Source organism: Schistocerca nitens, unplaced genomic scaffold, assembly GCF_023898315.1.
Source record: "Schistocerca nitens isolate TAMUIC-IGC-003100 unplaced genomic scaffold, iqSchNite1.1 HiC_scaffold_376, whole genome shotgun sequence".
Taxonomy (NCBI): Eukaryota; Metazoa; Arthropoda; class Insecta; order Orthoptera; family Acrididae; genus Schistocerca; species Schistocerca nitens.
Window position 1 is genome coordinate 2,518,050 of NW_026045910.1, and position 24,212 is coordinate 2,542,261.

Below are 24,212 nucleotides of genomic sequence, written 5' to 3' on the forward strand. Positions count from 1 at the left end.
TGACCAGAGTCGCGACCAGAGCACACAGCCGATGCATGCCGACTCCCTACTACAGTCCACTCACTACTACTGCAGACAGACTCAGACTACCACTGTTGACTCGTGCAGACAAGCACAGACTCGCGACAAGCAAAACTAACAATAAACTACTCTCTGGTCAAAGATTCTGTCATGCTTCGCCCATTGCTGGCGAAACATACACCTTACATAACTCCACTGGGGGGGCAAAAATTTGGCAGCGATGGTGAGTCAATTGGACTTGCCATGAGCAACAAATTTTTCATAATTAACTAACTTTACAATAACAGAATATGTACATATATATAGGTGCAGAACATGAAATAAAATATAGTGCACATGCACAGAGTACAGAACATATCAGGCAATGACAATGTATACACAATGAATACAAAACATATTAACAAATGGCAAAAGTGCACATGCACTGTAGTACAGAACATATCTGGGAATCACAAAAAAATGTATACGTAATGACTACAAATGGCACAAAGTGCACACGTACTGTAAAACTCTGTAATATTTTTTACAACAAATAAACATATTAAGGAGTGAAATTAAGTGCATATGCACTATAGAAGTCTTTAGTATTTTCAGGACAACTGATCTTGTTAACAAATGAAGTGCACACGCACTGTATATGACTTTCTCATTTTACAAGAATTAGGAAAGGAATAGGAAGGATTGCGTCATGGTTGTAGCACTTTAGGTTGCACGCAGCTGCACTGAAAGTCCATATCTTTCTACAGAAGCACAGCACCAAGTGAGACAATCTGAAGCTCTTTTCCTTGAAGTATAAATCAGTGTAGCCAAGACACTGAAATGTCGTAATAATATTCCATGCTATCAATTTGGTAGTACACTAGGTACACCAAACAGTGGGACCATAATATCTCCATCACTCAAGGTGGTGGACAGCATGTCATGTCAACACCATGTTCTTGTAAAGTAGACCAACGTAGAATTAATGCAAAAACCAAATATAGTGCTCCATGATCATGAGGATAGACAGGACAAATAGTTATTGCAGTAATTTCTGGTAATTAGGTCAGAAGGTGAAGGACATTAAGTCACATAGTAGTCTTCATTGAGAATTACACTAGTCTAACAACTGATTTGAGTAATTGGTGGCACTCATCGCCCAGTTACTGAACATTTCTGTACCATGTATGTAGTATAACAGAATGTTCATAAATCGTTTGTTTACAGAGAACATTGGCACTCACTGACCAGCTACAAACCATCAGAAGTCATCATTCAAAACAGAAGCTAATGAATGGCATAGTATTAACATAATTCAGTTAATTATAGTAGTCATTGGCACTCATTGGCCATCTTATTACAATAATCAGTGGCATTCATTGGCCAGTTACAAAGCATTTTTTTTTGTATTCTTCAGAAGTCATTATTCAAAATGAGTTAATTATTGGCATGGCATTTATACATAATTAGTAATCATGGGCATCATAATTAATCTTCTTACAATAAAGAGTGGCATTCATTGGCCAGCTACAAAGCATCATTGTTTTTTGTATTATTAAGAAGTCACTATTGAAAAATGAGAATTATTGGCATAGCATTTATACATAATTAATGTAATTATAATAATCATTGGCATCATAGCTAATCTTATTACAATAAACAGTGGCATTCATTGGCCAGTTACAAAGCATTTTTTTGTATTATTCAGAAGTCATTACTGAAGTGACATACTATTCAGAGCTGATCAGTATTATTCAGAACTCTCTTAAAGTAGTAGCATTATTTGGGATCAGTAATTACTTTGTTTGCTTTTGAGTTATTGCTGCAAATGATGTGTAACGTCATTCGTCATGAGTCAGCTGTAGCAAGGTTATGAAACAAGTAGAGTATATGTGATCACATTCATAAACGAAATAGGTTTAATAAACTATTTATACCACATTAATTTCATGAATAATTTCTCCTGAAAGAAGAAACGCATATTATGCTGAAAAGTAGTGAACTTCGAATTAACAGGTAGTGAAATGTGTATAAAATATATATATGTTCTCTAGCTGTCTTTCCAAAACCTTCAGTCATCATACCATACGATAGAACACATACTGTCAAAACGAACTGCAACAAATACTTAAATAATTACACTGCTGGCCACCGTAAATGCAACACCAAGAAAGACAAGAGGTAGCACAACAAGATTTATTTTGTAGATAACATGTTGACCAAGTATCAAATGATTACGTTTACAGACGTCTGTGACATGTGGTTCCTGCCAGAATCAGTAGCCAGAGTAGCCGCCATTGTTGGAGATCACCGCTGCCACACGTCTCGGCATTGAGTCAAAGAGACGTTGGATGAGTTCCTGGGGTACAGCAGCCCAAGCAGCTTCCACACATTGCCAAAGATCATCAGGTGTGGCAGCTGGGGATGTAATCTGAGTCACTCGTTGAGCAACCATGGACCACATGTTTTCTATCGGCGAAAGATCCGGAGAGCGAGCCGGCCAGGGAAGCAATTCAATCTGGTTATTGACGAAGAACCTTTGGACAATGCGTGCCACGTGTGGTCGCGCATTATCCTGTTGAAATATGGCTGTGGCCGAGCCCTGAAGGTAAGGAAGGACAACTGGCTCCAGCACCTCGGATATGTAGCGCCGGCTATTTAAAGTACCGGCATTGCGTACTAGAGGCATGCGAGAGTAATATCCAATACCGCCCTATACCATAATACCCGGTGCAAGACCAGTGTGACGGTACATATTGCAGCTGTCCAGCATCCTCTCTCCACGGTGTCTCCACACTCGAGTCCGACCATCGTGGTGCTGCAGACAGAAGCGTGCCTCGTCAGTAAAGACAACGTCATTCCATTCTGCCGTCCACAGCCGTCTGTCATCACACCATTGGCGACGGAGACGTCTGTGGTTCTGCGTCAATGGTAGACGAAGCAATGGACGTCTTGCGGACAGACCACTCTGCTGTAAACGGCGTCGAATGGTACGCGCAGACACTGGATGATGGGTTACAGACGCAATGTGCTGTGCTATGGTTCGGGATGTCACTGAGCGATCTGTCACTGCCATGCGCACAATTTGCCTATCAGCACGTGCAGTGGTGCAAGGAGGTGAATGCGATCGACCACGTCGGTCCGTCGTACCCTCCTGCATCCAACGGTCACATATCCGCATTACAGTTGTTTGGTTTCGTCCAATTTGTTGGAGTTGAGACTATACGTGCACGTGGCGAAACATTAAAGCTTGGTTGACCTTGTAGACTGCATTGTTGGTTAGGTATGCTAACCGGCTGGTTTTGTTGCTATTGTGGTGAAAAACCTCTATTACTAAAAATGTGGTTCCTTTTGCTGATAATTTTTTTACATATACTGATGATTAAAATTTTCTCTGATATTAAAGTTCTCGTGGTTGTCATTTCCTGAGCGCCTAATAAAAAAATTCACTTTTGGTAAAATTTGTCATATTGGGTTTTCTTTATTTTTTCAATACTAGGTAGAGCAATAGTTGAAGAGCTGTTTTGATAGATATAAAGGATAGTAGAAGAGAAGGCAGCAGTGCAGAAAACTAAAGATGAAACAGCACTACTACGGCTCGGGGCCCTGTGCACGCTACGGCACATACTCATTAAAGCGTAATGAATCCCCTGAGGTTAATTATGCGCTGCAAATACATTTTAGCTTTTGCGTTACAGGCAATGCCAGTGAAAATTCAAAAATAAATTGCTGTATCCATGCTAATTGTAGTTTCTGCATTACACGAAATTGTTGTAAAAATTCAAGAGCAAATTGTCCTATCCAGTTCAAAGCTAGTTTCTGCGTTACAGACCAAGCTGGTGAAAGTACAAAAATAAATAGACATATCCAGTTCAATGCGTGTACCAATGCTCTCATTTTCAAATACCTTAGATTTTTTTACACATACAAATTGCTTATAATCAACGTTCTCGTCACTGAATGTGTGAACAGATTCACGATTGCATAAGAATCTGTTTGTCTGTCACTTCGGATTTTAAGTCGCGTAGTCTCTGTAAATTACCTAAATTATACTGGCCGTGTGAGTCTGACAAATGTTCGCAAAGTGGCGTCTGCTGTGATGTATTAAACGTTGAAACATTTTTCATCTCTGTAGCCTCTTTCTGTAAAGTTGACAATTTTCTACATAATGTATTATTAGACGAATCTATCTCACTGATTGTCTGCTGTAAATTTTGGAATTCAGGTGTTTGATTAAACGAAATCGGCGAAGTGTCGTCTGATTTGCTGTCATTATTACTTTCAATAACGTCAATACGACTGGCCAATTCATCATATTTTTCAGTCAGTATTTTTACCTGATATTTAGTTTTTAGTGTCAGAAGCATTAATTTGTGTTTGTATTTTAGGTGTGGTTTCTTCAATTTTTTAACGTCAGCTTTGATGACATTGGAATTCTGTGTTAGTTCTAATTGTTCAAGTCTGTCGGTCACTGTCTGAAAATCTACTGTGTATGTGTCTGTTTTTGTTTTAAGATCGGAAATTTCATCACGCAATTCGGTGTTCAACCGCTTGATTGTATTAATTTCGTCCGATACTGTAGCAATATTGTTGTCTCGTATGTTTTTGCTTTCATAAACAATTTACGTTTATCTTCCTGTCTCTGTGCGGTAATTGTTACCATAACTTGTCGCTTTACTTTATTCTGTTCCTGTATAAATTTACGGAAACGGGTTTCACTGTTTTGCAGGTGATGATTAAAGCGTTCGTCAATTTGACTGTTCTGTTGGTCGAATTTCGCGTCTACTTTTGCATCCACTGTGCGCGAAAGTTCTGCTGTCATTAATTTAAACTCGTCGCGTAACTGTTGCTTTTTCAGAGCATTGTTTACCGACTGCACTAATGTCGTCTGAGTGATTCTGTTGCAGCTGTTTGCATATCCCTTAATTCTTGAGCAACAGATCTAATTTCTTCACTACTTTTCCTAGCGCAAGCCTCCATTTCCACACGTAATTGTTCTTCAGTATCATGACACTGCGCGGCAACGGCTGTAATCTGTTCACTAAGCTGTCTGGAATTGTTGTCTAATTTTTCATTAAGGTTTCTTGTTTTTCATTAATTTGATTAATTTGATGTTTGAGACTTTCACTAAGCTGTTTGTGGTTGTATTCTTGTTCTTTTCTCGATTGTTCAAGACTTTCATTAATTTGTTTAACATTTTCATTTTTTCATTAAGTTGTTTGTTCATTTGTAGCAACAGTGCCACAATTTGATCCGAGCCAGAATTAGCAACTCCATTCTCTGTGCTGTGTGATGGTGTATCTGATATTGTCACGTTTTGTGTAATCATTCGGACATTTTGTGATTCTTGAAAATGTTTGCTAATCGGATGTGCACTGTTAGTCACTACATCGGCATCAAATAAATCTGCCGTACTTTGAGTACACTGTTAATTTTCGTTAGAAAAATTTCTGTTCATTACATAAATTTCGTAAACCGGGTGTGTCAAGCTGGGCAGCTTTCATTGTAGCAGAACGTCCCGCATCATCAACTGTCGCTAAATTAACAGAGGACACAGCTGAATTCGTCTGTTCATCACTAGAATCAAAATCAACATTAGTGGTCGGTACACACTGATTGTCTGTAATTGAAGGATTGTCATCATTACACTGAGTGTCACAGATACTATCTGTCAAATTATTCGGATCGGCTATTTCACTCATTGTACATCGCGATGTACTGATAAGTTTTTCGTGGCATTTTTACACAAATCAAAATTATTCACTAATGAAACAAAGACAATGCAAAATGCAACAAACACAATTATAACAAAGAGCAACAAATTGCTGATCTGTGAAAGCAAGAGTGACAAATTAGTAAATGCGTTGCGCCAAATGCTAATTACATTTAAGTAAATAAGAGCAGATATATGACTACTTCTCAGAAGATTCACAAAGAAATACGATCCTGGCCGGATGTCGCCAAGTGTAACTGCTCCACATGAAATTTTGTTAAATAATAATTTGAAATGGTGCCAAGTGTAACCTCCCAACAAAAATAATCTTTAATAATAATGCAAAATGGAGCCAAGCGTAAACTCCCCACAAAAATGATAAATGAAAATTGACCATAAACCACACAATAATGTTGATTAAATAATGAATCATCTACGAAATGTAACCTCCTAACAGAAATATCTGGTAAATTTTATAAGGACAGCAGCGCTGACCTTCGGCCCTGTATTCTGAATAACAAAACCAAATTCTTACCTCAATAAAAACTGCAACTATATCTGCACTTATTTATCGTCACAGCTTCGTGCAATGCTGGTGTGTATATATATATATATATATATATATATATATATATATATATATATATATATATATATATATATATTCTTGGAAGGAATGCATAGGAGATATTCTTTAAATTGAAATGAATGCTTTTTCTTCAAAGGAGTGGAAAAATTCTTTAAATTGAAATGAATGCTTTTTCTTCAAAGGAGTGGAAAAATTCTTTAAATTGAAATGAATGCTTTTCTTTAAAAAAGTTACTTTATAAAAAAATATTATTGGGCATTTTTTAACAAATTAAATTACAATTAACATACATTATTAAAAATGCACAAGGTTGCTTCTTTACCTTCTATAACAATACTCATCCTCCAGAGTCACGAGCAGAGCACACAGCCGACGCATGCCGACTCCCTACTGCAGTCCACTTGCTACTACTGCAGACTGACTCCGACTACCACTGTCGACTCGCGCAGACTCGCGACAAGCAACACTAACAATAAACTACTCGCTGGTCAAAGATTCTGTCATGCTTCACCCATCGCCGGCGATGCATACACCTTAAGGGGATACAGAATCGGATTTTGGGTTAAAAAATCGAATTTTTTTTATTGGCGTATTATATTCTGCCATGTTTCCTCTTTAAAATGACGTATCATACATAGCTCTACTACAATTATAACTATTTTATTTTTATATATTTGTGAGATCGGGTATTGCGCTTTAGTTATACACGTCTCTCATGGCTGACCATGAACTTTTTGGCAGTACCTTTAAAGTGACATGAATTCAAATATCCCGGTTTCCAGCGACTATTTATACACTAGTTGCCCGAAAATGTTTCTCTCTGGTTTCCTCAAGTTACTCTTTGACTTTGTGGCGGGACTGTTTTGTAAACAGTGTGATATAAGAAAGTAGTTGTTGTTGAGTTATTTCGTATTTAGTGCTTCATTTTTCGCAGTGAAAATGCCTAGAGCTAAAGCAAAAGTATTTAAAAAGCGTGTGAACTGGCAAAAGAAAAGAAATAATGATTCATTAGCAAAGCAAAGCAGTTCATCATCATCACTGTTGGAAAATGTGAATCCACTTATTACTGATTTGCCGAACGAACTTACACCAAATGAAAACAGTGCTTCTCATAAAAAACTAAGAGATTTGGAAGAGAAATATAATTTACTTGATAGAGGGAATGAAGTTTTTGAACTCATTGATACGAATATATTGTGTGAAGCTCTTGAAAACAGTTTGTGCTGCAAAAAATGTCATGGAAACGTTTCTCTGAAAGTAGAATCCCATGTTGGCCTGGCTGCCCAGTTTAATTTAATATGCAGTGTTTGTAAATACAGCTGTAAGTTTCCAAGTTCGGTTTCAGTAACTGTAAATAATGGATACAAGAAAACTGAACTTTATAGTGTAAATATTAGGTTAGTTTATGGATTGCGAGCAATTGGTAAGGGCAAAGCAGCTGGTGATATGCTATGTGGTGTTCTAAATCTTCCAAGTGCACCTTCAAAGTTTGAAGCTTACAATTATGTACTAGGATCTGCAGTTGAAGATGTAGCACAGAAGTCAATGCAGGTTGCTGTGGAAGAAGCAGTGGAAGAAAATGACGGCAGTCGTGACCTCACAGTGGCGTTTGATGGCACGTGGCAGAAAAGGGGCCACACCTCCAACAATGGTGTTGTAACAGCAACTAGTGTTGATACTGGCAAGGTTATTGATGTTGCAATTATGTCTAAATACTGTAGGTGCACAGGCAGGCTGAAAAATGAACACAGTGATGACTGTATTGCTAATTATTATGGTAGTAGTGGTGGCATGGAGGTTGCTGGGGTGAAGAAAATTTTTCATCGCTCTTCACAGTGGTATAATGTTCGCTATGTCAAATATCTGGGAGATGGTGACTCTAAAGCATTCAAAGAAGTTTTGGAAAGCAAACCATATGGGAACAGTGTAAATATAAGCAAACTTGAATGTATAGGACATGTGCAGAAGAGAATGGGTGCCAGGCTGAGAAGGTTAAAATCAGTTATGAAAGGGAAAAAACTAGATGATGGGAAAACCTTGGATGGCAGAGGAAGATTGACTGATTCCATAATAGACCACATTCAGAACTGCTATGGCCTTGCAATCAGGCAAAATACAGGCAATCTTGAAGAAATGAGGAGAGCTATATGGGCTTTATATTTCCACACCGCATCCACGGATGAGCATCCACAACATGGTTTGTGCCCCAAAGGTGAAAACAGCTGGTGTAAATACAATAGGGGACTAACAACAGGAGAGAAATACATTCACCACCACAGTCTACCATCAGCCATCATGGCAGAAATAAAGCCCATTTTCAGAGATCTGGCTGACAGAAGTCTTCTGATGAAATGTCTTCACGGAAAAACGCAGAACCCCAACGAGTGCTTGAATAGTGTGATATGGCATCGTCTCCCAAAAACAGTGTTTGTCGGAATTAATACACTACATTTTGGTGTGTATGATGCTGTGGCAACCTTCAATCTTGGAAATATAACTAAATGCCAGGTCCTTCAAAAGTTGGGTATGTGTGTTGGTTCCCGTACGGTACGTGCTATGTTCTTTTTAGATCAGCACAGACTAAGGCATGCTGATAATATAATCAAGACATTAGTGAAAAAAGCAAGACAGGTGCAGAGGGGTAACAAAAGAAGACTTGAAGATGATTATGAAGACTGTGAAGGGGGTATTAGCTACGGATCAGGAATGTTTTAATCTTCTTTCTCCGTTTCCCGTAAGTTTACTTTTTACTTCATCTAGGAACATTATCTCAGGTACTGGTCAACCTAGAAGTCTGAAATTTTTATGACGTAGTGACATAGGTCCCTATTACATACTGAAACAACGATTTTTTAATTACTTGATTTACAAAAGACTTAGGGGTGATAGTCTAGTAAAAAGCGATGGAAAAAATTTACTTAAAAATAAATGTACAATATCTCTGTAAGAAAATACTTTGACAATAAACTGTTGTTTCAGTATTGTTGTAACATATGAATGCACATACAGTAAAATTTTTACCTCTCTGTCTCCAGTAGTTTGTGAGAAAATGTTCCCTATAGTAGGCATATATTAACATTGCGGGGATAGGTGATTCCGTATCCCCTTAAAAGTTAAATCTCCTTCCCACGTAATTTCTTTATAATCTTTAAAAAATCCACCGAGTGTTGATAATGGATAAAGTACTTCATTTCTTTTACTATTTGTTTTTCCTGTAATAATTATATGTCCTTCTAAACTTATTTTATCAGTAACAGATGAAGTTAGATGTAATAAAACTGAAGAAGAAATAAAAGGATGCGCGATTCTAGATGAAATATTATTTCCTTTCTTTATTGTTGTAAAATCAAACAGTTTCGCTACATAATTATCAATTAATTTTTTATTTGATTTTCCATCATAAGTTGGATAATCTGTTCCATCATTTCCAATAATACTAAAATTCATGTACAATTGTGCATCATTTGGATGAAGCCAACCATCACCAATATTTATAACAATTTCTGTATCTTTGTTAAGAACATTTAAATTATTTTTAGTTTTCTCATTCTCAGGGAATGAGTAAAATTGATAACTTTAAATATTATTCATGACGCAGTTTTTTATTAAGGAAAAATTTTACTAGCGTTAGCTAAAGCAGACTTTAGTCTCCGACTAAGAAATTAAGATATTTCTAAAACAACTGTTACAGTAGCACCATTAAAGCCAATTAAATTATCATTTTCATCAGTTACAGTAACATCTAAATTTTGAATTGTATAAAAAATAGGAACATTTACAGGATATTTTGGTTCATAAATTATTGATCCACCAAATTCAGCATTATGTTTAAATGAAGCAATAATATTAGTTTCTTTATGAAAGTGATCATTATGTTTTACATACATTCCATCAGCAAGATTAAAATTTATATTTATTAATTGAAAAGGAATTATTTTAGGAACATCTTTAGCTACAGCGTTTTCATTTGGTAAAATAATTTGATTACTAAAACCATGTAAACTTCCAATACTATCTGCTACATCCATATACAATTTTACATCACTTTCAATTACAATTCTGTTTAAAATTTCATCTGCTTTAATATGTCTATTAGGTTTTTTCGAATGAATAAATTTTTCTAAATTTTTCAGACTATATTGACCTATAAGAGTTTCTATCGTTTCTCCATCACAATAAAGTTTATTATTTCTTGTTGTAATATTTGGTGTTAAAGTTGAATAAAAAACAACTAGTGAAACATTAATGTAACTATCGCGTATTGGAACAGTTAATCTTTTTCTAAATATACTAGATTTATCACTAAGTTCAAATAATCTACTCATTTACTACTGAAAAAAAAATTAAATGAATGAATGAAACAGATTGGGAACCTAGAGTAAGAATTCCAGGAAATAAGTTAAAAAACAAACAAACTTTTACCAAATTCTATTAGATGTGCAATAATTGGAGCAAGTGGTTGTGGAAAAACAACATTAATGATTGATAATTATATTTCAGAGCCAGGATGGTTAAAGTGGAATAAAATTAATGATTTATATGTTTATTCAAAAAGCTGAGATCAGCCAAAGTATCAGGAATTATAGAACAATGTAAAACAATTGAAGATAAAATTAATGAAAATATTGTTACTTTTATTGAAAATGACGAAAAAATTATTCCTTTAGATGAATGTGAAGACAATTCAGTTGTGGTATTCGATGATTTCGTTTTAGAAAATCAAGATATTCTAAGAGAATATTTTACTAGAGGCAGACAAAAAGGTATAGATTTCTTTTATTTAGCTCAAAGTTATTCGACAATACCTAAACAGTTAGAGACAATATAAATTTTTTAAATATCTTTAGACAAAATATGTTTTAAATCATATTTATCATGAATTTGTTGGTGGAGATTTAAAGTTTGATAATTTTAAAGAAATGTGTAGCAAATGTTGGAATGATGAGTTTGGATTTTTCACAATAGATAATATCTAGAAAACCAAATGAAGGTAAGTTTAGAAATAAAATACTACATTTTATGAAACTTTAATTAATTTTTATCTTTAATGAATGGACACATTAAAAAATGATATTACATGTCTATTAGACCAAGATCATGGTGTTTTACCTGAACATATAAATTAATTAAAAGCAGCCCTTGAGCACTTAAAAAAATATGAGAAATCACAAAAAGTAGAATCCATTTGTGATCTACATTTTAAAAATTGTTCATGGTCTAACGATAATGCTGCACGTGGATCAGACACATGTGGTTGTTATTATTATGATATATGTATAATTAAAACACATTACCTTATTAATTTTTACAAACAAGCATTAAACATAAACATTAACACTAACATAAGTGGAAACATAAACATAAACATTAAAGATAAACATTAAACACAAATGTAAACTTAAACATTAAACAGAAACATAAACATAAACACAATCGTTTTTCTTCCATAATAAATGTTTGCAAAGTACGATGAAAAAGTTGTTAAACAAGCTAAACAAAATAAAAAGAAAGCTGAAGGATTAAAAGAACAATTTAAGCTTTGAAAAAAAGCAACCAAGAACAGAATATGATAAATATAAAAAGGAAGATCAACCTGTTATTGAAGCAATTGAACAAGTTAAACAAGGAATCGAAGGATTAGGTGGTAATGTTTTAAAAGCAATTGAAGAAAATGGAGAAGTAGAAAAACAAAGGATTCCATATCGACATCATATAGATTTTGGAGACTTAGAACCAATTAAACCATTAAAAGATTGGTCTGATGATATTCCTGGAAAATATGATTATGCATTAAGTGAATCAGAAGTTCAAGATATATTGAATAAATACCAAGAAGAAAAAGAATGTAGTAGCCAAAATGAAACTAAAAAGATAAATGTTAGTGAAATAATGTTAAAGTACATCAATCATAGGAAGATAAGGTTTTTGGTTTAAAACCTGTTGGCATGTTTAAATATGTTGGTAATTTACCTGTTGAATTCAATGGAGATAAATTCAAAATTGGTGAAAAAACATATGAAAGTACCGATGGATTAAAGTGACTTTTAACTGAAAAACAAATTACTATAGATGATATGAATGAAAAATTCAATGGTGTAGATTTATCAAATTATGCAGATATGATTCTAGCGCATTGTATTCTGATAGTAATCCAAGTAAAATTAGATCAAGTAAAGGTAATAAATATAAATATTTGATAAATCCAATTGTGGATGATTATTTTCCAAACTTAAGAAGACATACTATAGATGATTCAGAAATAAGTACTCCTGAAAAAATAGGTGAAGGATTAATTAAAAAATATGCAGATAAACCAATTGAATATGTTTGGATGAATGATGTTACACAATTAATTGATAGCTTAGCAGTAATTCATGGTGTAGAATTAGCTGGAAATAAGAATTACCATAATGAAAAGGTTAGTATTGCCCAAATGTTAACAAATAAATTTAGTGATTTCATAATTGATCATCTATAAGTAATTCCATATTTAATTAGATTTTTGAATAATCTACATATATTTTGGCGAAGTGATAAACAAGGAAAAGGATTAGTCAATTGGGTTTTAAATAATGTTCCAATGCCTGGGATGCATCTACCAGGATATAATTATTGTGGACCATTTACTAAACTTGAAGAAAGACTAACACATGGTGATCCAGGAATAAATCCATTAGATGAAGCTTGTAAACAGCATGATATCGCATACAGAGATCATAAAGATTTGCAAACTAGACATGAAGCAGATAAATAACTTCAGATAGCTGCAAAGGAAAGAATGCCAGCAAATGATTCTAGTTTTAAAGAGAACATGGTTGCAACAGCAGTTAGAGGCATTATGTATGGTAAACAGAAACTAGGTATGGGAATTGATGTTGATGAGAATGGTTGGGGTTCATGAAATGTTTGTTATTATTTTTTCTCTAATAAAATTTCCTGTATCTATATGAATGTACTACATGGTACAATATACAAGATTGCAAACAGCATTGACAATAAAATATACATTGGAAGTATAACAACAAAATTATGTTTAAGAATGACAGTACATCGATGTGATGCAAGAAATGGAAATCCAAAACCTATTTCAGTTCATATGAGACATTTAGGTGTTGAAAACTTTCGAATTGAATATGTAAAATCCGTTGTAGATTCATCAATAAAAGAATTCAGAATAGAAGAGCAGAATGAAACAGAAAAATATGACAAGTCGATTTTATTAAATGTACTTTTAGCATATTCTTACAATCGTGAAAAGACAAGAAATCAAGAGAAAAAAAACATAGAATAGATTATCATAAACATATGCAAGATCCAGAATGGCACGAAATAGAAATAAACTTAGAATGCAAATAAAATGAAGTAAAGAAAAGCTGCAGAATGAAGCTTTTATGGAGTTATGTAGAATAGAAGTATAAAAATCTTTATTAAATTTTTAACTATATAAATGAATAACTTAACAATTGATTATACTTTACTACCTAGTGGCAAACCAAACCAAAGTCAATTAAATTAATGTTAAATTATGAACAATTAAATGCAATTGAACCATTTTTAACAGATGTTCAAAAAAGAAAACAGAAAAGAAAGTTGGTGAAAATTTGCCTGTTACATTAGCTATTCCTGTTAAAAAATTATTGAATATCTAACAAAAAAGAAAGATGGTAAGGGATTAACGCAACATGAAGAAAGATTTTTACCATTATTATTAGCTGCATTAACATATTTAGCAACAATTGGTTCTTCAGCTGGTGGATCTGCAGCAATTGCAAATGCAGTTATAAACAAGAAGGAATATGAAGAACAAAAAAGACATAACGTAGAAATAGAAAAGAAATCTGGAACTGGAATAAGGAAAACAAAAAATTTCTAAAAAGTAATTAATAAATATCCTAATGCATTAAGCAATTATGATGTAGAAGAACTTACTAAACAATTAAAAATTAAACACTTTTGTGGTGTATATATGATTGGTGCATTAGTAAAAAAACCAATTAAAATTGAATGTGGTATAGTAAATTTAGATACATCTGATAATCCTGGTACACATTGGATTTGTTAGTATAAAAATAAAGATAAAAATTTGTATTTTATTCATTTATTGGTAATATACCAAAACAAGTAGTTAACTATTACAATACAGGAATAATACAAAATTTTCCTGAAGTAATATGTGGTCATTTGTGTCTTTTTGTTTTAAAATTGCTTTGTGAAAATTATAATTTTAATAATATTTTAGATATAATAAATGGACATTTTTGGAAATAAGATACATTTGTTTAAAAACAGTGAACATGTAGTTAATACATCTACATTCGATCTAGAAAAAATTGAAAATATCATTAAGCAATTTTATCCAATGATAACTAATGCAATTAAACAATTTCAAAAAGAATTTAATGCTATTTTTAATGTAACTAAAGGCTATATGGGTTTCAAAAATAGAAGACTTGCCAATGTAAATGATCCAATTGATGCAAAAGATGTAGTTAACAAACAATACTAAAAAAACAGATTATGTTACAAAACCAGAATTTATGAGCATTCTAACACAATTTAATAACTATGTCACCAATACACCATTTAATGAAAAAATTAATCAGATTCATCAAGATAACTGTAACACTTTTAAGAATTTCTTTACAAAAAAGGCAGTAGAAGAAGCTTTTTCAGATTATTTGTCAAAACCAGATTTAACACCATACTTAGAACAGTTAAGTAATCTTAAAGAAAAAGTATATGATAAACAAATAATGGAATTTACTTTTATGACAGGTGGTGAACAAAAAATGTATTATTATGAATATGATTTCAAACATAAAAGAATAATTATTGTTGGTAAAAATATAAATATGGATTTAAACTTCGATGATTTTGATATAACAGTCAGCATAGCTGATAAGCTATATAAAATAAATAGTAATATTCAAATAATGGGACATAAATAAAATTTTATAACTGTAATATTGAATGATTCTGTTAAAACTGTTCCTGTAGATGTAAATGTAATTGTATTTGGTGAAATAATTGAAACTTTAATAAATTTTTTATCTATATAAGTGGAAAATCATACTTCACATGATTATCATATTTATTGTTTAAAGTGTAAAAAGTTTCCTGAAACACATAATCCACATAGAGTAACAACTAAAAATGAATGACAAAGAATTGAGTCTTTTTACAGGTTGTAAATCTAAAAAGAGTAAATTTGTTAAAACATTTTTGTAAGTGCTGGTGAAGGTTTAAATAATATTTGTGAAAATATAATTAATGACTTACATAAACAAATGAGAGAGAATTTTAAATGGAGAAATGTTATTTTTTTAAATATAGATTAATTATGGCAAGCTGATTTAGTTGAAATGGATTCTGGTAATTTAAAAGATATTTCTAAAATAAATAAAGGATATAAATATTTATTAACTGTTATTGATGTCTTTTCGAAATGTTCTTGGGCTGTTCCTATTAAATATAAAATAAGTAGGAACATAGTTGATGCTTTTCAAAAAAATTTTATAGATAGACGACCAAATAATTTACAGACGGGTAATGGTAAAGAATTCTATAACAAAGAGATTAAAAAATTAATGAAAAATATAACATTAGTCATTATTCTACTTTTTCAGAATTAAAAGCATCTGTTGTTGAACGTTTTAATGAACACTTAAAGAAAAGATGTGGAATAAATTTTCTTTACAACGAAATTATAAATGGATAAATTTAGTTGAAGATCTGATTGATTAATATAACACAAAACATTGTATAATAAAAATGAAGTCAATTTAAAACATTTAAAAATAGGTTACATTATATCTAGTGAAAAGCTAGGCATTTTAAAAAAGGTTGTAAAGTTAGAATTAGTAGACATAAAGGTGATTTTGAAAAAGGATATACACCTAGTTGGTCAACAGAAGTACTTGAAATTGAAGATGTTATTCATTCTAGTCCAATTACATATTAATTAAAAGATATAAAAGAAAATTTTTATAAACAAGAACTACAGAAAACGAAATTCCAGATGTATACTTAGTTGAAATAGTTTCAAAAAAGAAAGCTGATAAAGTTTATGTTAAATGGTTAGGTTTTGATAATTCACACAATAGTTTCAGTTTGACTCGTTATATCATGAACCAATTGTTCTTGTGTATAGTTATTCAAAATATTGAAGTAGTTCATATGACAGTCAATCCTTACATTTCCTTTCATTCTTTGATATAAATTTATTGAATTACGATTATAATTCAATCTTAACATTTCTTCACAATTTGGATGTCTATCTTCTATTTTATATAGTTGTTTCTGTAAATGTTTTTGTTGTGTTCTAATGACATAATAATCATATTCACATTCATCATCAAATAATTTTAAGAGAATGGATGTTGGTCTTAAGTTCTCATTAATTGTTTTAGGAACTACATGTGGTAATAAATTATTTATTTCCTCATTTCTTTTACCTATTATTTTCGAAGCAATATTAACTGTTTCTCTCAAATTCCGAATATGATCATCTCCCATTTTAATTCTATCATTTTTTAATTGAATTATTTTTGTGTTTAATTTATTCAATTCTTGTAATTGTTGTATAGAATTATCTTTGTGTTTTATTTGATATTTCTAAGCTTCAATCATCTCTTTTCTAATCTTATATTCACCATGTTTTCTAATCATGGTAAAACTTCAAGAGTAACCCATCCTTTAATTTGTTTAGCTTCTTCTTTTTTTTTATTTTACAATTAAAGAGTAAAGGCCACCTTCATTGGTAAAAATAGTAGATTTTACATTGCGTTTTAATACATCTAAATTGGTAGGGTTTAAAAGTTTTAATAATATTTTATCATCTTCATCAATATGCTTAAAAGCTTTAAACCATGGATTAATTTCTTCATCAATAATCATTAAAACTTGTTTATTGTTGTATGTAAGCTTGTTGTTGATGATGTCTACAATCGGCTCCATTTAATAGAAATATTTTTTATTAGTTTGCAAAAAATAAACAATATGTGAAATTTGTAGTTTGTATTTATGATTAAATTAAATTGTAAATGAAAAAACGTTATCTATTATATTTTAAATGAAGATATTACTGTTATTGCTGTTTGTGAAAATAATAGCAGCTGCACCAGACTTAGATTTGCAAAAGAATGAGGTAGCTAAATATTTAGCTAATTGTGGTTACTTAGATATTTCACCAAAAACTGACATAACCCAAGTGAGTGATGAATTTTTAAGAGAATCATTAATGTTATTTCAACTAACACACAATCTTGAGGTTACTGGTGAATTAAATGAAGAAACTTTACGTTTTATGAACAAACTTAGATGTGGTGTAAAAGATTCATTTGGTAATTATAATTCTGGTACATGTAATTGGAATAAAAAGAATTATAAAGGAGCAAATAAAAGAGTATTAGACTTAACAAATGCACCTTTTAGTTTATGGCAGAAATATAGTGGTATTCAGTTTATTCATGATATGAATGATCCTGATATTTTAATTACAGTTAAAAGACGAATACATTTATATGAATTTAATGGCCAACATTGTCCAAAGGAGTTAGATGGAAAAGGAAATGTTTTAGGTCATGCTTTTTTTCCAAAATAGGAATAATTATCCATTAGAAAGACATATGGATAAAGATGAAAACTGGTACTTGGAAATTGATAAAAATACACCAAAAGTTTCCCCAAATCTCAAATATCTAATTAAAGCCCTTTTCTCAAAATTAATTTCCACCAATTTCATTTGCATTTTTCCATTCATTTAGATGTAACCCTTTCCTCCCTCTTTACTGACAAATTAAATTCGGTGATGATTGCTTTTCCCAAATTTCCATTACATGCACGCGGTTTAATTTTTCACTGTCATTAAGGTCGATAAGTGAGGGGGAGGTTACACGTGGCGACCTAGTGACAGGAAAATCTTCGGATTTGAGGTTGTACTGGATATGAATTTTGCGTTGTGCAAATCTCGTAACAAAGTACTGGTTACGAGCAGGTAGTTCTTCAGTGAGAATAAGTAGTGGGAGGAACCCTAATTAGATTTGGCATTTATATTGAAAATTATTAAGATGAGTGAAGGCAACTACTACCAAAATTTGGTAGACTTGGATACGGAACAATCGGTCGAACAGTGGGAAATGCGGAACCCATGGTTCAGGGGCAGGCCGAAACGCAACAAAGAGCAGAAATGGAATTCCAAACATAAGAAAATTTTTCGGAATCGGAAGTAAAAATCAAATCTGAACCCCTTGATGACGAATACGGGGGACAATTAAAGAGGCACCCGCTACGGAAGTAAAACTGCTGGTTTCTGGGAATTTAAGTGATTTATTGAATGTTTTGGTTAACGAAATCAAGGCTCAATCTAGCAAGATAGAAACTCAATCGGCAGAAATTAAAGCTCAGTCTCCCAAGCAAGAAGCTCAGTCTGAAAAAATTGATTGGAAGCTGGACAATCAGAACAAAGCTATTAATGTTGTTAACAACAATGTTGGAGTTGTTAACACAAAAGTTGATAAAATCAAGAAGATATTATTGTGATTAATACCGAAATCGGTAATCTTAAACAGGAAATGATAGGCGTTCAGGCGGAAATTGCGAACATAAATTAGCAGAATCGAGAAAAGTGTAGGATTAGCACTTGTTCCGATCATCGAGAATAAGGTGACGGAACAATTTCAATTAGTGAAAAAAGAGGATCAACATGAGGTGGAAACATTAAAGACTTTAGTATCCGAAGGAGATACTAAAGTGAGGAAGTATGCTAATACCTGCGAAGAGAAAAAGAGGGAAGTGGAAACGCTTGCGACAACCACTTGCCAAGTAATTACGATAGTGTCGGAATTAGAAAAGAAACTTGACGAAAGACAGAGCTATGTGCCAATCTGTGCACATAGTTCGGAATTGTTGACGAAAGAGGAGCGGTTAGACCCCTTTAAAAACGGCGGTATACACGCGACGGATTTCATTAAAAATTGTGAAAGAGTTTTACCCAGATCATGGACTAATGAGAGAGAAATTAATGCGGTTATTGACGTGTTTGCTGGTGGTTCCAAGCGTTGGGGCTTAAACCTCAACATCACGAACCTGACTTTTGAAGAGTTTAAAAATTTGTTTCTGGCCGAATACTGATCAGAGCAAAAACAACAAAGTGTCTGGCGCGAATTTGTCGTATCGAGACTTTTCGATGCGAATTTGCGTGGCTCGATGAAGGAGTTTTGTGAGGGCTTGATCCGCAAGTTGGAATATTTGCGTGATCGCCGCACGGAATACGAAATAGTCTGGGAACTCTACAAGAAGTTTCCAGGTGATACAAAACTCTACGTAGGAAGCAATTACAAGACAATCAATGATTTCCTGGAAAGAGTTGATGACGAGGACAATTGGCGCAATAATCGCGACAGTGGTAAAGGCCGTGGTAACGACGGGTACCACAAGAACCACAGCAACGATAACCATGGGAATAATGCATACCGCAACCATGGCAGCAATAACAATAATGGTTCGGACCGTAATAACAATCGGTACAATGAAAATAATAACAGGAATGACGGAAAACAGTATCATACTAACGTGATACGGTCTTCACAGAATAGTAATAACGCCAGAGGGTGTGATAAGCCGCCTCAGCAGCATCTGGGGAGCCGATCTGCTGGGACGAGACAGGAAAACCATTAGCCGCGCCGGTAAGGGGCCGACAGGGCGTGGAGAAATTTTGGCGGCCCAATAACAGGAGAAAACCCAGGTGTCATCGTTATGAAAATTCCGTATGGAATAATCAATGGCGGGAGAGTGTGCCAGTGTTAAGAGAAAGGAGTGCGCCACAAATAGTAGATCAGCTGTAGACACGGCAGAAGAAAATACATTCACTGTCAGGGAGAACAATTTAAGTAGGGTTCCGAAAAACGATTATAAAGTGGCAGCTGTAACACCCACCGCGGAACTGGAGATTGAGTTTAAGAATGATTCGCAATTGTTGAGAGAAGATCAGATGTCGGATAACACGTCCGTCATCGAGGGAGGGGATGCAGAGAGGGATGAGGTCTGGTTAAGGCAGTTCGGTCGCTTATACGACGATCTAAGAGATTATAGGGGCCTGTACGGGAGAAGTGTTTATGGGGAGCGCGGGCAGGATTTGCCGCGTCTCGTCCCGCAGGAAGATAGTATTTGTGGAGTGATAGAAATTTCTGGCCCTAACCGGCAGACTTTACCAGAAATAGTTGATGTTAATGGGGAGCACGAGCAAGATTCGTCGTGTTTCGTCCCGCAGGAGTTGGATGTTGAAGTAGTAACGGAAAGTTCTGGCCCTAACCGGCAGACCTTACCGAAAGTTATAGTGGTAGAAGTAGCCGACCCATCCGACGCAAAACTCCAGTTTAAACATTGCGAGAGTATTAAGGACACGATTGGTAGAAAAGCACGTAGATTACAGGGTGTATGAGGTTATAGCTGACGTTATACTGTCAAACGGTAGCAGTGTGGGTTGCGCAGATCTAGCGGAAGTAATTGCAGATACTACTGGGCACATTCCTCCAGGTAGATTGGCAGATGAGATCAATCTGACCAAAGAGGAATCAACGAAGGTGACGATTAGTGAATTGATAGCAAAGCAACACTCACTAGTTGACGAGTCACAGGAAAAGGTTTCGGTATTGGAGGCGAAGCTACAGACTAAGCCTCAGGACAAACATGTTGAAATTAAAACTGTATGTGAACAGAGGCTGAAAAAGCCGCCAGATAAGCCAGATTTAGGATCAAAGCCGGATGGTTTTTTCTGGAATGACCTGGATATAGACGAGGATTTATTGTGGGAAAATAAAGAAACAGTCGAGGATAAGTTTAGACAGATAGTAGTGTCTGTTAATATGCACGGCCTACAACTAAACGTGTTGATTGACACCGGTGCAGAATTGAGTGCTGTATCTGGGTAGACAGACCTAGTATCGTAGTTATGCCAGTAACATGAGTGAAAATTATCGGTGCTACTGGGAAGGACAGTAAACCGGTCACAAAACAGATTTTTCACAACTTCGAGATATGTGGGGCATGATTTGAACAAGAATTTGTCGTCGTGCCAGACTTAACTACAGAAGTAATTATGGGGTTAGATTGGCTATTAAAGTACCGTGCAGTGATTAATTGCGAAAGCAAAACTTTGACATGTATGTCACAAGATAAAACAATAGTAGTTAGTTTTGATGAGGCAGGATACGGTGTGCATTGGCAATACCAGCCTATTCACATTGTTAACTGGCCGGATGCCATTGACGTAGGTATGAATTTTAACTACTGTAACGTGAGGAATCTTGGCATTGAAAATAGTGTAGAAAGTGAATTGGAAAGTATTGTAGACGGTGTGTCAAACGTAACACACGAACAAAGACGAGGCCTGTATGAAGTAATAATGAGGAATAAGAGTGTGTTTTCAGACAAACCATAACTAGTGGAAGAGATAATCAAATTCCCTCCACGGATTGACATTAGTATTGGTGTGAAAAAAGATCGTTTGCGAGAAATAATGAAGCTAAAAGCCGATGCTCGCATACGTCGTCATGACTCTAAAGCGTGTTTTGCTAAGTTTGCAATCGGAGACTTAGTACTTGTAAAAGCTCATGAGAAATCGAGCGAGATGGACAATGAAATCTCTAAATTTAAGTTTGTTTATAATGGACCATATAAAGTCATTGGTATACCTCACACAAATGCTTATTGCTTAGAGTATCCAAGCTCTGGAAAACGATTAGGTATACGGAACATTGTAGACTTGAAATTGTACCAACCTAGGATTGATTAATACCACAGAATGGGTAATTTGTACAGTATGTAAATATAGTGTAAGATTTAACGATTTGCTAGATTTCTATGCTTTTGCTGACCAAGAGGACATTAAAGTAGTTGTAATTAATAAGTAATTAATTTTGACTAAATGATTTAAGAGTAACTGATTATTAATCAATTGAAAAATCCAAGCTGCTAGTTTAAGTTTTCAGCTCAGTCACAGTAGATTAAGGAATGTAAATATGATTTTGTAACTAGCTGTAAGATTTCATAAATATGTGATTTACTAGTCATTGCCGATGTACTTAGACGCTGTTTTAAGTTTCAGGCTAGTACATGCGTGTGACGATGGACAGTGTTGAGTTATCCACTGTGATAGTGTTAATGGACTCCTTGAGATTACTCGGGATGAGTTTTTCTGAAAGAATTCAGTGAAACGGACGTTCTGGAAATGCCGTTACACAGGCGAGTGAGATCAAGTGTGCCGCACACGCGGGCGCAACAATACTGGCGAGGCGGAGCTGCTGTCAGCTCTTGTGCCACTGTCGGCATTCTTGCAAGTAGGAAAGGCAGAGTTGTTTTTCTTCCCGAACAGCTGATGTGAAAGAATTCTGCTGTCAATATGTTTTTTTTTCGATCTGCTGTGTATTATTTTCTTGTTTAGCGTTAAGTGGACTCTCATGACAAGAATATTAATTATTAAAAGGTTATATAAAAATGTGTATTCTATGTAATTAATTATTAATTTGCGTATTTTGATCTACCTGTTTTTATGACCATGTACTCTGATTAATTTTGTAAATAGTATTCCATTTCTTGATACTGTTAGGAATTTTGCTGATATTAGAATAGCTAAACCATTTTCTATGTGTTCTATGAATTTTAATATGTTGTCAACCTGTTTTCTTTTGTGTAAGATGACAGAGTGGAATAAGGTTAGGAGTCTCTCCACTCAATTATTATGGTCTAAAAATTGGTTTATGGTTAATTAGCCTAATGCTAAATTTTCATGATGTTTTGAGCATATGCATTTCTGCTGCTTTTTTTCCTTTTTGGGACATTTTTTGAGTCTGTTTAGGTTACACGAACATCCTCAGACAATGTGGGGCACGTGTAACGCCGGTAATGCATATCCTCCTATTTCCATCTATTGTACTATAAAATTTTTCCTTATTTTGTTACCTGAAGATACGATATTTCTGTGTCTTTATATATTGTAATTGTTTTAATTTTTGTATATATATTTATTTATGCATTTCTGTCGCTGTATAATTGGTTTGTTTTGTAAATACTATTTGTATTTTTACGTTGGGTCTTGCCTAGGGAAAACTATGCTATCGAACGATTACATCGATAGGTCGTGTGGAGAACCAAAGTGTTTAGGATCTTTAGTAGTGTTAACTCTGCCACGTGGAGCGCAGGCAGAGCAGAGTCTGGCTGGAGTAGGGCAGTGGAGCAGGTGTGTTGTGTGATGCACCCGCGAGTTGCCGCCTTTTCGGGGTTTGGCAGCATGTAATTGCGCTCGACTTCCTATGATAGTTTCTGACACAGTGTCACGGACGGGAAGCATTAGCTGGCGCACATCAAGAGCCTGTTTCGCCTGGTGACAGTGTCGAGAAGAAGGCGCACCAACATCCAGCTTCTGCAACAGCGACGGCTGACAATGAGTGACTGTAGCCATCTCCCCGATCGACGACTGCAAACCTTCAATCAGCCAACAAGGAAGACTAAAAGCAAGTAAAGTTTTAGAACTGTATGGCAGACCTCAGCTTTTCAAACTGTTGCATCACAAAAATACAGCAACTTAGCATGAACCTTTGTTGCTCATTGTGCCAATTGCATTACCAAGCAGGGTCCCTTCCTTTTCTGGAATGAACCCGAGTGTCATTGAAATTCATACGCCAGCATTAAAGTAATATCATTCCATTTCACTGCTTTAATTTCAAAGTTCAGTTAAAGTATTCATAGATGGCTACAATATTTAGATTAAACGAGCAGAAATTAAGAGTGCGAGTTTTGTTACCATATTTTAGCTTACCTGTGACTGCAGCTCAGCGTGGTAAATACTAAATTTTACTATTGTTAATTATTCAGAATCATTTAATTGAAGTTCAAATTAAAATCTCTTATTTT

General features: G+C 34.2%; 1 protein-coding gene across 1 annotated transcript in view; it reads right to left on the reverse strand.

Annotated features, from left to right (window-relative positions):
• Positions 1–24,212, reverse strand: part of LOC126229630 (protein TsetseEP-like) — a 57,630-nt gene that overhangs the window by 19,521 nt on the left and 13,897 nt on the right. The gene's annotated exons all lie outside the window — the stretch shown is intronic.